This window comes from Kogia breviceps, chromosome 11 (genome assembly GCF_026419965.1).
Source record: "Kogia breviceps isolate mKogBre1 chromosome 11, mKogBre1 haplotype 1, whole genome shotgun sequence".
Lineage (NCBI taxonomy): Eukaryota > Metazoa > Chordata > Mammalia > Artiodactyla > Physeteridae > Kogia > Kogia breviceps.
This window is the reverse complement of record NC_081320.1, coordinates 48,987,953-49,000,809: the sequence shown is the minus strand read 5'-3', so window position 1 is coordinate 49,000,809 and position 12,857 is coordinate 48,987,953. Positions and strand designations below refer to the sequence as shown.

The window sequence follows — 12,857 nt, the reverse complement described above, 5'->3', positions numbered from 1 at the left end:
TTGACTCTTCTCTTCTGTCATAGGACCATCTGCATAGCCACAACCCTGCCTCTACCTCCTCTTGCCAGAATGTCTGCAGCCGCATCTTCACTGTTCTCCTCTGCTCCTACTTCTTGCTCTGCTAAGCAGCCAGAATGATCTTTCTAAAAGGTAAGTGGAATCTCTTCTCTCCGGGCATAAAATCCTCCAAAGGTTTCCCACTGCAACCAAAATAAAACCCACACTCCTTATTTTGACCCGTGAGGACATGATGGTCTAGTCCTTGTCTATGTCTCAAGAGCCCTTGAAATCTCCTTGTTCACATTGCTCCAGGGACAATGGCCTTCATGGTGTCTCCTGAATTTAACGGAGTGCATTCCTGCCTCAGGGCTTTTGCATTTGCTATCCCTTCTGCTTGGAGCATTCTTCCTGCCCAGAAGGTCTCAAAGAGGCCTTTCCTAACCAAATAAAGCAGCACCCACTAACCCCACCCCACCACAACTCTATCACATTGATTAGCTACTTATCAACATGTGAAATTGTCTGGCTTTATTCCCTCCCATTAAGGCAAAAAAATCTTTTAAGGGCAGGCATTTGTCTTAGTCTCTGATATATTCCCAGGGGATATATGCCTTGCACATAGGGGGCTCTCAGTGAATGCATGTTGACCGACTGAGGCCAGAACTGAATGGAGAAGGAAGTGACCAGCTAGATGGCCAGGAAGGCAACTGCAGGGCCAGAGACAGGCAGCCTGGAGAATTCAAGATATACCAAGGGACCCTGAGGGGCCAGGCTGGCTACAGGGGAGGATGTACATTGGAGAGTGAGAGGAGAAAATTCTGCATGGTGAGGGGGCTTGAAGGCTGTTACTCCAAGTCCTTTGAATTAGAGTGGCTGCTGCTGACGATTATGACTCAAGGACATGATAGATTCAAAGCAAAGATTTTAAGATGATTAATATGACAGAAGGGTTTACATTTCTGTGTCCTTAACTAAGTGCTGTCCCATGGGAGCACAGAATTTTAGAAGACAAAACATCTAGAAGAGTCTGGGAGCCCAGGGGAGTTGGAGATCTGTCCCTTTGGATTGAGATGCAAGAAAAATCCATTATCCAACCTTTTAGGGACCAATATTCAGTTCTCAGTTTTGGAAGTTCTCCCCGGGTAATTAAAGGTTTGCTGAGCTGCACAGCAGGTACTCATACACACGTGTTAACGAGCTGGTGCCCTGCCTTGGGCTTCCTTACACCTTTTCCCCAACGCCCGCGCGTGCGCACGCACACACAGACACAGACACAGACACACACACACACAGACACACGCACGACCAAATCGCTTTTTTTCACCCTGTGACTGAACACAGCTTCACCAGACGCCCACCCCACGGATACACCCCAGACCTAGCTCCTTGCCTTCCCGGCCCCTCCACCCAATTCCATTGTCAGAGCGGAACAAAAGGCCCAAGGCATCTTGGGTTAAAGGATTTTAACTCTGCCAATCCCAGGAGGCTCCAACAAGAAGCAGCTTCCTGCAGAAGAAAAGTGACTGAGCAATCTCCCCCAGGGGCCAGGGGATTTTTTTTTTTTTTTTTTTCTGGTACGAAAAACAGAACCCAGCTGTCAATCAGACACTCCTTCCCACCCCCCCCAACCCCCGCCCCGGGTTCCCATCCCAGCCCCCACCCTGGGATTAGGAGCTTTGTCTCCTAGAGACCTCCCCGCAGCCAAACGCATCCTTAGGTCTCTTCGCTGATGACTTCTATTTGTGGCGGTCAGGCTTTCATCCTAGCCCGAGGGGCCGTCCCCGCCACCTCCACCAGACAGGACTCTCCCTCTGCTCCCCTCCTCGTCCTCTCCCCCTGCCTCCCCGCCTTCACCCTACTGCTGCCCCGAGCGCCCGGATCGCCCCCCAACCCGTCCCTCTCCCCCCATCCGCATGCGAGCGCCTCTGCTCCCCAGGGCGCCGCACGCAGCCAGGGACCAGGCGGGAAGCCGGAGCCCGCCGCCTGCCCAGGGCCGCGGGTGGCTTCTCCGCGGTCCCGCACGGCACCCTCTTCGGGCACCAGCTTCTGAACTTGGCCGGAAACGAACCCGTCCTCTGGAGCGGAAAGCTGCCGGCTTGTTGAGTGCTAGCAAGAGCCTATCCAGGGTCGAGGTTCGGTGTGTCTGTTTCCACGTGCCTCTGTCCTAACCGGTGAGTAGCCTCTGGAGAGCCCTTGCTGGCTGCTCTGCCCCAGTCCCAGAGGTTTCTGGAACAAAACTGCATTTGGTGTCAAACCCCTTTTGCTCACCCGGTAACTAAAGTTAAGTATGCATTCTTTAGTTGTTGTTGTTCTTGAGTGTTTCACGTAGACGAGATACCGGGTAAATTAGAAACATGTTTGGGAAAGGAGTGAGCAATCAATGCTGGCATTTGAACAACACAAAAATGCCCACCCCAGGCCACACGCCCAGGCTGCCGCGGCGCTCCCGGCGACGGAGCAGTGCCCTCTGGCGGCCGCGCGGGGGATCGGCCGCCCCCACCCCCAGGTTCCAGAGCGGGGAGAGTCGCTTCCCCAAGTCTGAGAAACACTGGGAAAACTTGGGAGGAAGGGAGTTTAAGGTGTTGCGACGCCAAGGTCCTGGGAAATGCTTTTTTTGTGGTTTCGGGGCTAGTGCCCAGGCCAAGAGCCCCGGGAAGGGGCCAACGTAAAAGAAAAACCCTTGTTTCTCTCTCAATGGCTGCCTGAAATTCTGTGAATACAGCGTCATCCCTTACCCAAAGGCTTTGGTTCTCTTTAAAATTCAAATGCCTCAAGGAAGGGTAATCCTTAAAACAAGGGCCGGTGGCAGGCTATGTCCAAAAATCACCAATGTCATCACCAAAAGGCATGATTATACCATAATATGTAAATGTTATATGGTGATGACATTTAATAAGTCTCATCGAATCTTTTTTCCCCCTCTTGTTATCTCCCGGGGCATCCTTTTGTACTCTGAACAGCAATGTTATTTTAGGCTGCCCCACTCCCACTGACCATTCCCCCTATTTCAATTTGCCCCAAGTTTTCTTGTTCCTTGTACATCCTAAACGTTTCTCCCCTTTTCCAGCTTCTCCTCATTCTTACAGCTGCTGCTTGAGTTTAGGCTCACACAGCTCATTGTCTGGATCGGGGCTCCTCCAGTGGAGTAGCTGGATCCCTTCCATGACACCCAGGATCCCAGGTCCACAGGACTGTCTTGGGTTTTCTCTCTCTGCTCAACATGCAACGCCAACGTGTCTGCCACGAGGCAGCCACCTTGGGCTGACTGCGGACACCCTCCCTGCGGAGCAGAGTACCCCTGCTTCAGCTTCCTCTCTCTCTGGAATTTCTCTTCGGAAGAGTACGGTTCCTCCTTCACCTGGTGGAAGCCGGAAGGGGTGAGCGTGCTGGGTTTCTGAGGAAACAGGCAGGTGCCCCCCCCCACACCCCCCACCCCAGCCCTCACTGTTTTCCTCGGAATCTCTTTTCCCTGCCTGAAGGGTTTCCAGTTACTCATACTGTCTGGTGGGAATTCCTCCAACTTCATACCTTCCCTCTCTCTGAGGTGTTTTCTGCTGTGTTTATTGCTACACAACAAGCCACCCGGTGGCCTAAAACAAAAAACGTGTATTTATTGGCTCCTGACTCTGTGGGTGTCAGCGGGGCAGCGTCTAGCTAGCCTGGCTTTGTGGAGCCTGTGTGTGTGTCTGTGGTGAGCCGGCAGGTCGTTGGATGGGTTAGGACGGCTTCACCCACATATCTGGTGGTTAGCAGGCTGTCAGCTAGGGTGAGAGGGCGACAGGGCCACGTCCCTCTCATAAGGCAGGACAGCCGACCCCAGGCTGCCTGCTGGAGCAGCGGGCTTCCAAGGATGGGGACAGCAGAGCCACAAGGCTTCTTGAGGCCTGGGCTGGAAACGGGCCGCCCTCGCTCCCACCGCACTAGTCGCCAGGCTGTGCTAAACTCAAGAGGTGGGAAACGGACTTCATCTCCTGGTGGAAGGAGCTACAAAGTATCGTAGCCATTTTTGCAATCCACTCACTGGCCCTCTTCTCCCTCGGGCACGCTACTGATAAGTAAACACACGTCAAGATATTAGATCCCTAAGCCGCCCCTAGGACGTTCAGAGCGCAGCGCCAAAGCGCACCAGCCCAGCAGTCAGCGTGCCTGGGTTCAGACCTTGGCTTCTCATTTATCAGATGCTGACCAGGGAAAGTTACCTTGCCTCCTGGGGCCTTGGTTTCCTAATCCGTAAAAGTGGGAGTTGTTGTAAATATTAAAAAAGTTAATCCACGTTAAGTACTTACGCAGTGTCTGGCACACCGTAAATGTTCAATAAATATCAGCTATCGTGCCGCGGGGGGACGGCTGGCTGCCGGCCCACCAGGATTGCTGAGGCCACCAGCGCCACCTTCTACAGCTGCCCCAAAGCCCTCTCCCAACACTGCTGACACCGGCACCCCCAGCTGCCAGCTCTGCTGATGACACCTGGTGTTTCCAGGGCTGCACTGAGATGCCAGGCCCTGGCATCTGTCCGTTTTTACCAGCTCCTTCAGTGAAGCCCGTCTCTCTAGAGCTGTTACAAAAAGGGCTCTGAAGTCAGACTGGAGGTTTGCTTGCAGCTCTTCTTCCTGAGGGATTTAGGCAAGCTGATTCATCTCGCTGAGTCTCAGTTTCTTCATCTGTACAATGGAGGCAACAGCACCACCTCCTACAGAGCATAGAAGGCGTGATATGAATAACGTTAAGAGCCTGTGTTTAAAAAATGCTGGCGCTCCCAGGACACAGAACCATGTTGTGCCTGAAATTGCCCCTCTCGTAGGTGCTGAGAAGTTGCCGTGGATGAGTCCCGTTTCCCAGAAATATCCTTAGTCACTCCTAGCGTCCTCCCTCCCTCTGCGATGGGCCAGGGTCCTGGGGAGCAGGCCGGGCTCTCCCTGCAGCTGCTGGTTTTTAGTGTCTGGTCCCTCCACTCTGCCTCCTGAGGCCTGACGCATATTCCGTTTTCAACTTAGTATCTCTGATACCTAGCAGACAACTTAGCATGGTAGGTGCTCAATAAATATCTGATGAAAAAAAGAAGGAATGGCTGACGATGTAGGAGAGGAAAGACTTTTCCTCTACCCCCCTAGGTTCGATAGCTGGGTCTCTGAAATAAACGTGCAACAGGCAGATTAACGGGAGAAAAGATATACACAGGTGTTGATTTCTAACGTTACATGGACAGGGACATCACAGGAGAAAACGTGAGTACCCAGAAAGGTGATGAGATTTGAGAGCTTATATACCGTCTTTATAGGGAAGGGGCAATCTAGGGGCAAGATGAAAGGGCCCCTTGAAGAGCAGATGGGAGATACAATAGTTTGTGACAAAGTTTGTCAGGGTGTTGTGTGGACTCTTCGTGTCCTCTCCTGTGACAATCTTCCCTGATTGGTGAAACTCCCAGCGAGGAGATTTTTTTTTAACAATTGAATTTCTTTTGGAGGGTCTGTCTTAGGCAGATAAGGGGAGTTTGGAGAAAGCCTCTCCCCACCTTTGCTGGTTTTTAACTGCCCTCAGCTCAAAATAATCAGAATAACAAAGTGGCATAGTTGGGGGTGCCCTGAACTCCTGTGGGAATTTCACTTCAAGGACTTCTGATAGTTTTTCTTTTCCTTGGTGAAGCCATCTTTTTGGGGGAATGACTTCCAAAAGCCACTAGGGCAGAAGGGAAAATGTTCCCAAGAACTGGGAGTTGGGTGGTGTTCCTCAACCTGGCTACCAGTTGCAATCACTGGGGAAGCCCAGGGCCACCCAGGGACGCAGGTGTAGCTGGCATGGGACCTGCCTTGGTGTCCAGAATTGGGAGTTAGCCCTGACTTGTGCACGTTCATCATTTCCATCAAGTCTCCCCCAGGATCGAGTCTTCCAAAGCTGATGGTGAAGAGCCCCAGATTCCGCTGAGGGTTCCCCCAGAGTTCAGACCACAGCAGAAAATGAATTGGGCTGCCCAGAGGTTAAAGAGGACACCATCAACCCAATTCCATTCCTAAGTGCGTGTTTGTGTGTGCCTAGACACAACTGGGGGGGAAAAAAAGAAAAAAGCTACTCGCCGCAACTTGACGCTTTAAGCGATTCATGAAATGAGTTAATATTCACTAATGTGTGCCAGGCCGAGTAAATGTGAAAGCCAGGGACAAAGGCAGAGAATGAGGGGCCATGGACTCTCCTGAGGGAGCCAGAGTCCAGGAGTCCTGTTAGCAAATCAGTGAGCCAGTCAGGCAGGTGGCCGTTCTAACCAGTGGCCCGGGCAGGGGGTTGGGCAGAGAGGGGGCAGCAGCTCCTTCTGTGATGATGGCGCTGAAATATCCTCTACCGACTTGGAGGAGAAGGTGGTAGGAGTGGGGCTCCTGGTATGAAGAAAGCTGAGTTCATAAATCTGCCCCCCCCCTTTTTCTCCTGCCTGCTGCACCTTTAACCTGGCTCTTTTGAAAGATGGATGTGTATGCATCCACAAACACATCGACTCATGCCGTAGTAGAAGGGTGGTAGTGAAGTGTGGAGACGGTGAGTGGGCAGTGCTTGCAGCCCGGTTAGAGTCTGAGAAGACGAGGATCTTCTTAGAACACATCATTCTGGGATTGCGGGGGAAGACTGTCACCTTCATCCAATGAGACTTTTAAACCCTGGGTTTAAAATTTCAGTTCCCAGGAAGGGGTCTGATTGTTCAAAGGATAAGGGACATAAGGCGAAGGTTGCGCTGATTCTGAGTTGGGCCCTCAAGTCTCTTTGTGACACTCAGACTGTAACACACAGGCTGCAGAAACCCTTGAGGCACAGGGTGGTTCTGGGCCACTTATAGCAGCATGAAGTGGGCTGCTTGTTTAGAACTTGTTCTAGGGCCCATCCCAGGTCTATCTAATCTCCAGCTACTGGGCTCTCTAGGGATTGGGCCAGGGAACTCCAAATTTTAAATACATGCCCCTAGAGACCCCAAGGTGCCTAAGGACCGAGGGTCTTTGTAGAATAGGTAGATGGGGAAAGAGGAGGCCAGAGGCTCCCAAACCTGGGGGTTCAAGAATGCACCCGGAGCTTTAAGAGCCAGCCTCCGCCCCTGCTGGATGTGAGGTGGGCCCTGTGCCATTCCTAGGATGACTGTGACCATCACTCCGGTGAGGTGTCCCGGGAGGGAATTAACTGGGAAGAAGCTTTCCTGATCTGTTACTTGACTCTGGAGGTCTCCCCACGTTGCCTCTTCGTTGAGACTGGGGCATTCTGCACAGACCCCAGGGCAGGCCTAGGGCGTGGAGATGTTGGGGCCACTGTGGTAGCATTCCACACTGCCCCTCTCCAGCTTTACTGAGACATAATTGACGTATAACATCGTGGAAGTTTAAGGTGTATGACGTGTTGATTTGATACTTACATATTGCAAAATGATTAATCATCAAAGCGTTAGCTAATACTTCCATCACATCTCATAATTAATATTTCTTTTTTGTGGTGAGAACATTTAAGATCTACTCTCTTAGCAGCTTTCAAGTATACAATATGGTATCATTAACTATCATCAACATGCTGTATATTAAGATTCCCCAGAACTAATTCATCTTATAACTGGAAGTTTGTTCCCTTTGATCAATATCTCCCCATCTTCCCCCAACCCTCCCACCCCAGCCCCTGGTAACCACCATTCTACTCTTTGTTTCTATGCATTTGGCTTTTTTAGATTCCACATATAGAAGTGATAACATCCAGTATTTGTCTTTCTCTGTCTGACTTATTTCACTTAGCATAATGCCCTCAAGGTCCATCCATCTTGCTGCAAATGGTAGGATTTCCTTCTTTCTCATGGCTGCATAATATTCCATTGTATGTACATATATGCCACATCTTCTTTATTCATTTGTCTGTTGACAAACACATAGGTTGTTTCCATATCTTGGCTGTTGTGAACAATGCTACAATGAACATGGCATGCAGGCATTTCTTCAGGATCCTGTTTTCACTTTCTTTAGATATATACCCAGAAGTGGGATTGCTGGATCATACGGTAGTTGTATTGTTAATTTTTTCAGGAACCTCCATACTGTTTTCCATAGTGGCTCTATCAATTTATTCAATACATTCCCACACACAGTGCACAAGGGTTCCCTTTTTCCCACCTCCTTTCCAACACTTGTTATCTCCTGTCTTTTTGATGATAGCAGTTCTAACAGGTGTGAGGTGAGGGGGGCCATTGTTCTGAAATATTTTTGAATTGATAAGAACCCCTCAATGGGTTCAAAGTTAGCAGAGTATCTGAATTAGGAAAACAAGCCCGTCCCCAAGGGGAATCAACTTTCTCATATGCTTTTGGCCTCAAGAGAGGAAGTCTGGCCACCATTCTGCCTTCTGTAATTCAGAACAGCAGACAGTGAAAAGTCAGCTATAACAGGGTTCTGACACTCACACAACACACGTGTGTCTACGCCAGCTGAGGCTCTGTTTTCTGTTACCACTGGCCATGGAGGCCACATCTTTCCAGTGGGTGAACTTGAAGGCAATCTGGCCTTCAGCCCTCAGCCTTCACCTCAGGCAAACTGCCTTTTACAAAAAGCCTCTCAATTCTTATCCAAAAATGACACTGTATGTAATTTATATTCTATTTAACATCAAAATGGGGAGGAAGTCTGCGAGATGAAAACCGTTTTCAAAATACGATGTTATTTGCCTTTTTCACTCTCATTTTCTCGTGAATGTTTGAAGCTATGTGCTTTGCAAAAACTCAGTCTGATAGTGAGTCCAGAAGCAGATAAGAGACTCCATCTGTCTTTTATTAAGCTAAACATTTTTAAAAATTGCAGGAATGTAAAATGGAGCCACACTTCTCACTAACTTTTTTTGTTTTGGAAAATATAGGTTTTTAAAAAAAATATATTTATGTATATATGTTAATGTAGTGGATTTACTATTGTAATTTTAAGTAAATAAATATTTAAAGATTTTCAGTTTAATTTCTAATATGGTAATAGAACACTCTTTGTGGCCCTAAATAATGTTAAGAGTATATAGGGGTCCTGAGGTTAAGAAATTTGAGAACCACTGTCTTATTTCTTGCCCGTCCCGTAGGCTCCGCCCCCAAATTTTCAAGTGTACAAGCTCGCCTTCCGCGCCAACCGTTGGAGTTCACCGTGGTGACCATCTGACATGTCTCAAACAGCTGCCTCAAAGCACCCCTCCTCCAGGTGCCCCCTTCCCACCTTCCAGGGTGAGAAAGTGTTCCTTTAACACTCAGCAAACCTAGGATGGGGACAAGGGAACTCATGTGCCGTCGGGGGAGCAAGGGAACGAAAACACAGTCACCGCCCTCGAGGGACTTCTGATTTTGTGGGAGATACGGACGGGCAAGCAGCTGCCCAGGAGATACCTGTCCTTGCTGTTTGCCGGTTATATCCTGGGGAGAAAGCAGGTATTGCGCCATCCTTCCAGTTTCTTTCCCTCCCCGCCGCCCCAGATTCCCGAGATCCCGGGGCCCGCGCGCCCCCTGGTGGCCGTGCCTCCTCCGTGCAGCCTTTTCCTTCTGGAGCAGCGGGAGAGCCCTAAGGATCCTCAAGTTTGGGGATCGCCGCGCTGTGGCCCCATCGCTTAAGATCTACGTCGGTCCTCCGCGGCCTCTTGTTTGTCACTCTGCGCACGTTTATCCCTTGGTGACTAATTCCAGCCCGCTTCTGCCTCTGTGCCTGCCCTTTATGGATGCTAGGCATCTTGTGGATTCCTTCCCCACCACCAATGCCATTAGGTGACAGAGTACGCCATGGTAGAAATAACGGAACCGAGTTCAAGGAGTCCGATGACAAAGCTCCACTTCTTACTGATATGCCTAAGAGCGAATTATCTGATGTCTAAAGCAGCTCTGGATATTGGCGACTGAGAGATATTCTACGTCGGGGTCAAGTTCTTTCAGGAGGGGGGAAATGCGTCTGGACCCTCTGAATCTCATTGGCTTAAGTTGGATTCCTTGTTCCTCCGGGGCTCATGGTCGTACTTTCTGCATTCTGAGGTGGGCATCAATACCACAAGACCCCCACCAGTCCTTCTAGGGCTTTTTTCCAGGGACATAGGGGCCCTCCTATTATAAACAGGACAGGAGTGGTCTACCACAAAATCCCAGAACACCTCGAAGTGGGTATGCAGATGAACACTTTGACCCTAGCTTACTCAATACAAAACAAAGCTCTAAAATTGAGGAACGAAACACTACAGTGTCTTTCTTTTCATCAAACCCTAGAAATTCAGAATGAGAGTATCCTCAAACAGTATTAGGGGTTGGGAGGGAGCTTCAGAGACAGCGAGGTATCCTTGGGGACCAGCCTAAGGGCTCTCTTACAGTTCTGACCCAGAGTCCGTTAGCAGGAACCTCACTGCCCCATAAGCAAACTCAACCATCTTAATCTAGTGGTTTCCATGGTAACCATCAAAGAATGATCCCCTTTTCATTCCCACAGATGTTTCTCCCACCCCTCCCCCCAATATGACCTAGAACTGGATTCCATACAACTACTAATTGCAAAGGTATCATTTCCCCCTTTCAATCCATGTTTTAAGAAAGTAGAAACTGTTTCTTTAATTTACACAGAAACGCCCTTCAGGTACATGGGAGTTTATTTTAGAATTCTTATTTGTGTAATAATTCATTTTAAATTAAAATTAAAAAAATTTTTTTCTAAAAAATTTTCAAACAAAAGAAACATTCAAAATGTTCTTTCAACACTTTTGAAGAAAATCTGGTCTTTGTGAAGAATGATAAGAGGTATGAAATAAACACCATTATCTACTAAAGGAACTCATAGATTGTAAACCTTAATCCTTATTAGGGCTGTGGTGAAAATGGGATAGCCTAACATTTTAGCTTTGAAGCATAAGAAGAATATAAATAAACCTTTAAAGTATAATAAAGTATAGATAGAAGGGGGAAATGTTTAAAAATCAATTAATCATGCTGTCCTTCCACAACGCCTTCCCATCTTCTCCCCAGCAGCCCCCTCACCCTTCACAACCATTAAAACTTCCACAATGAGAAACCCAGGCAGAGCGAACACCTGCTGCTCTTGTCCTAAACAAAGGTTGCGTAAACTATGGTCCTTGGGCCATTTCTGGCCCAGGGCCTGTTTTTGTAAGGCCAGTCAGCTAAGAATGTTTTTTTTACATTCTTAAAGGGCTATAAAACAAGCAAACACACAAAGAAGAATATGCGACAGAAACTAGATGTCCACCCTGTGGCCATGTGTGATCTGTGAACCATCTCTTCTGTTGGCTGCAGGAATCCTGGTGAAAGGTGGCTTTTCTTCCATCCAGGCAGCAGTGACAAGAGGTACAGCCGAAGTTGCCATGCCGACGGGGAATTCAGTTCTTAAAATAGTCAACTGTGCTCAGGCATTTTCGGGGTGGGTGGGTTTGGAGGGAGGGGGTTAGGGAGAGGGGAGGGGAGAGATGATAAACGAATGAGTCAGACCCAACTGGTGACAGCTGTTCCATCATCCCTCTGTTAAAACGGCAGGAGGGGACTCTCTAAAAGGAGGTCTGAAAGAGACATTTGCCATTCAAAGAGTAGGGATAGCTCTGTTTCCTTGCGCTATTTTCCTGCCCGACAGAAGGAAACTCCCCCTACCATCTCTCCTCCCTCCTGCCACCCTGCAGCCTCTTCCCTGCAGAGAACAGAAGTGGGAAACACACCCATCTCAGAAAGAGCCTGCCCTGATTCAGAGGGACTGGGTGTGCTGGGGATTAGTCTGTGCAGGGGTGGGAGGAGTCCATTCTCACTCTGGGCTGCCTCAAGGCTTCCTCTGTGGGAGGCCCGCGTCTAGTCATCATCTTGGTCATCATAATCAGCGTCATGGAACCGAAAGGAAAGTGTATCACTATCAATGTGTCTTTTATCCAGATGGCCCAATCAACCAACAGTCATTCTTTGAGAATCTCCTGTCACCCCTTTGTTGTGCCCCCAATGCCTGGAAAGGTGAACCAAGTCCTTTTTTATTTTTATTTATTTTATTTTATTTTTAAAGTTTTTTTGTTTTTTTTGTTTTTTATTTTTTGCGGTACGCGGGTCTCTCACTGCTGTGGCCTCTCCCGTTGCGGAGCACAGGCTCCGGACGTGCAGGCTCAGCGGCCATGGGTCACGGGCCCAGCCGCTCCGCGGCATGTGGGATCTTCCCCGACCGGGGCACGAACCCGTGTCCCCTGCATCGGCAGTCGGACTCTCAACCACTGCGCCACCAGGGAAGCCCCTAAGTCCTTTTTTAAAATTGTGGTAAAATATACATAACATAAAATTTGCCATTTTAACCTGTTTTTAACTGCACAACTCAGTAGCATTAAATACATTCACACTGTTGTGCAACTGTCACCACCGTCCATCTTCAGAATGTGTTCATCTTCCCATGTTCTGAAACGCTACACATAACTCCCCATTCTGTACCCCCAGCCCCTAGCAACCACTATTCTATTTTCTGTCTCTATCAATTTGGCTATTCTAGGAATCTTATATAAGTGGAATCAGTATTTTCTTTTGTATCTGGCTTATTTCACTTAGCATATCTTTAAGGTTCACCCATGTGTCAGAATTCCATTCCTTTTAAAGGCTGAATAATATTCCACTGTATGTATATACACATTCTGTGTATCCATTCATCCATCAGTGGAAATTTGGTTTGTTTCTACCTTTTGGCTACCGTGGAGAATGTTCGGAACTTCGGCGGCTGTTTGAGTCCCTAATTTCAATTCTTTTGTTGGCTAAATTCATTTTCAGAAAGAAAAAACTAAGCTGAGTGAGATCCCACCCAGGGTGCAGAAGATACTACAGCAACATTTTCTTATCTCTTCTATCCCATCCATTCAAAATCCATCTCTTATGAGGC

General features: G+C 48.6%; 1 long non-coding RNA gene across 2 annotated transcripts; it reads left to right on the top strand.

The window, feature by feature from the left end:
• The first annotated feature begins 1,257 nt into the window (after positions 1 to 1,257).
• Positions 1,258 to 11,311, top strand: LOC136792146 (uncharacterized). 2 transcript variants are annotated; one of them, XR_010835517.1, is made up of 3 exons: positions 1,258 to 2,171; positions 9,070 to 10,000; positions 11,157 to 11,311. It is a non-coding gene; the product is annotated as an uncharacterized lncRNA (long non-coding RNA). The 2 variants fall into 2 exon arrangements; XR_010835518.1 differs by having other exon boundaries at positions 1,649 to 2,171; positions 11,261 to 11,304.
• The last annotated feature ends 1,546 nt before the right edge of the window (positions 11,312 to 12,857 follow it).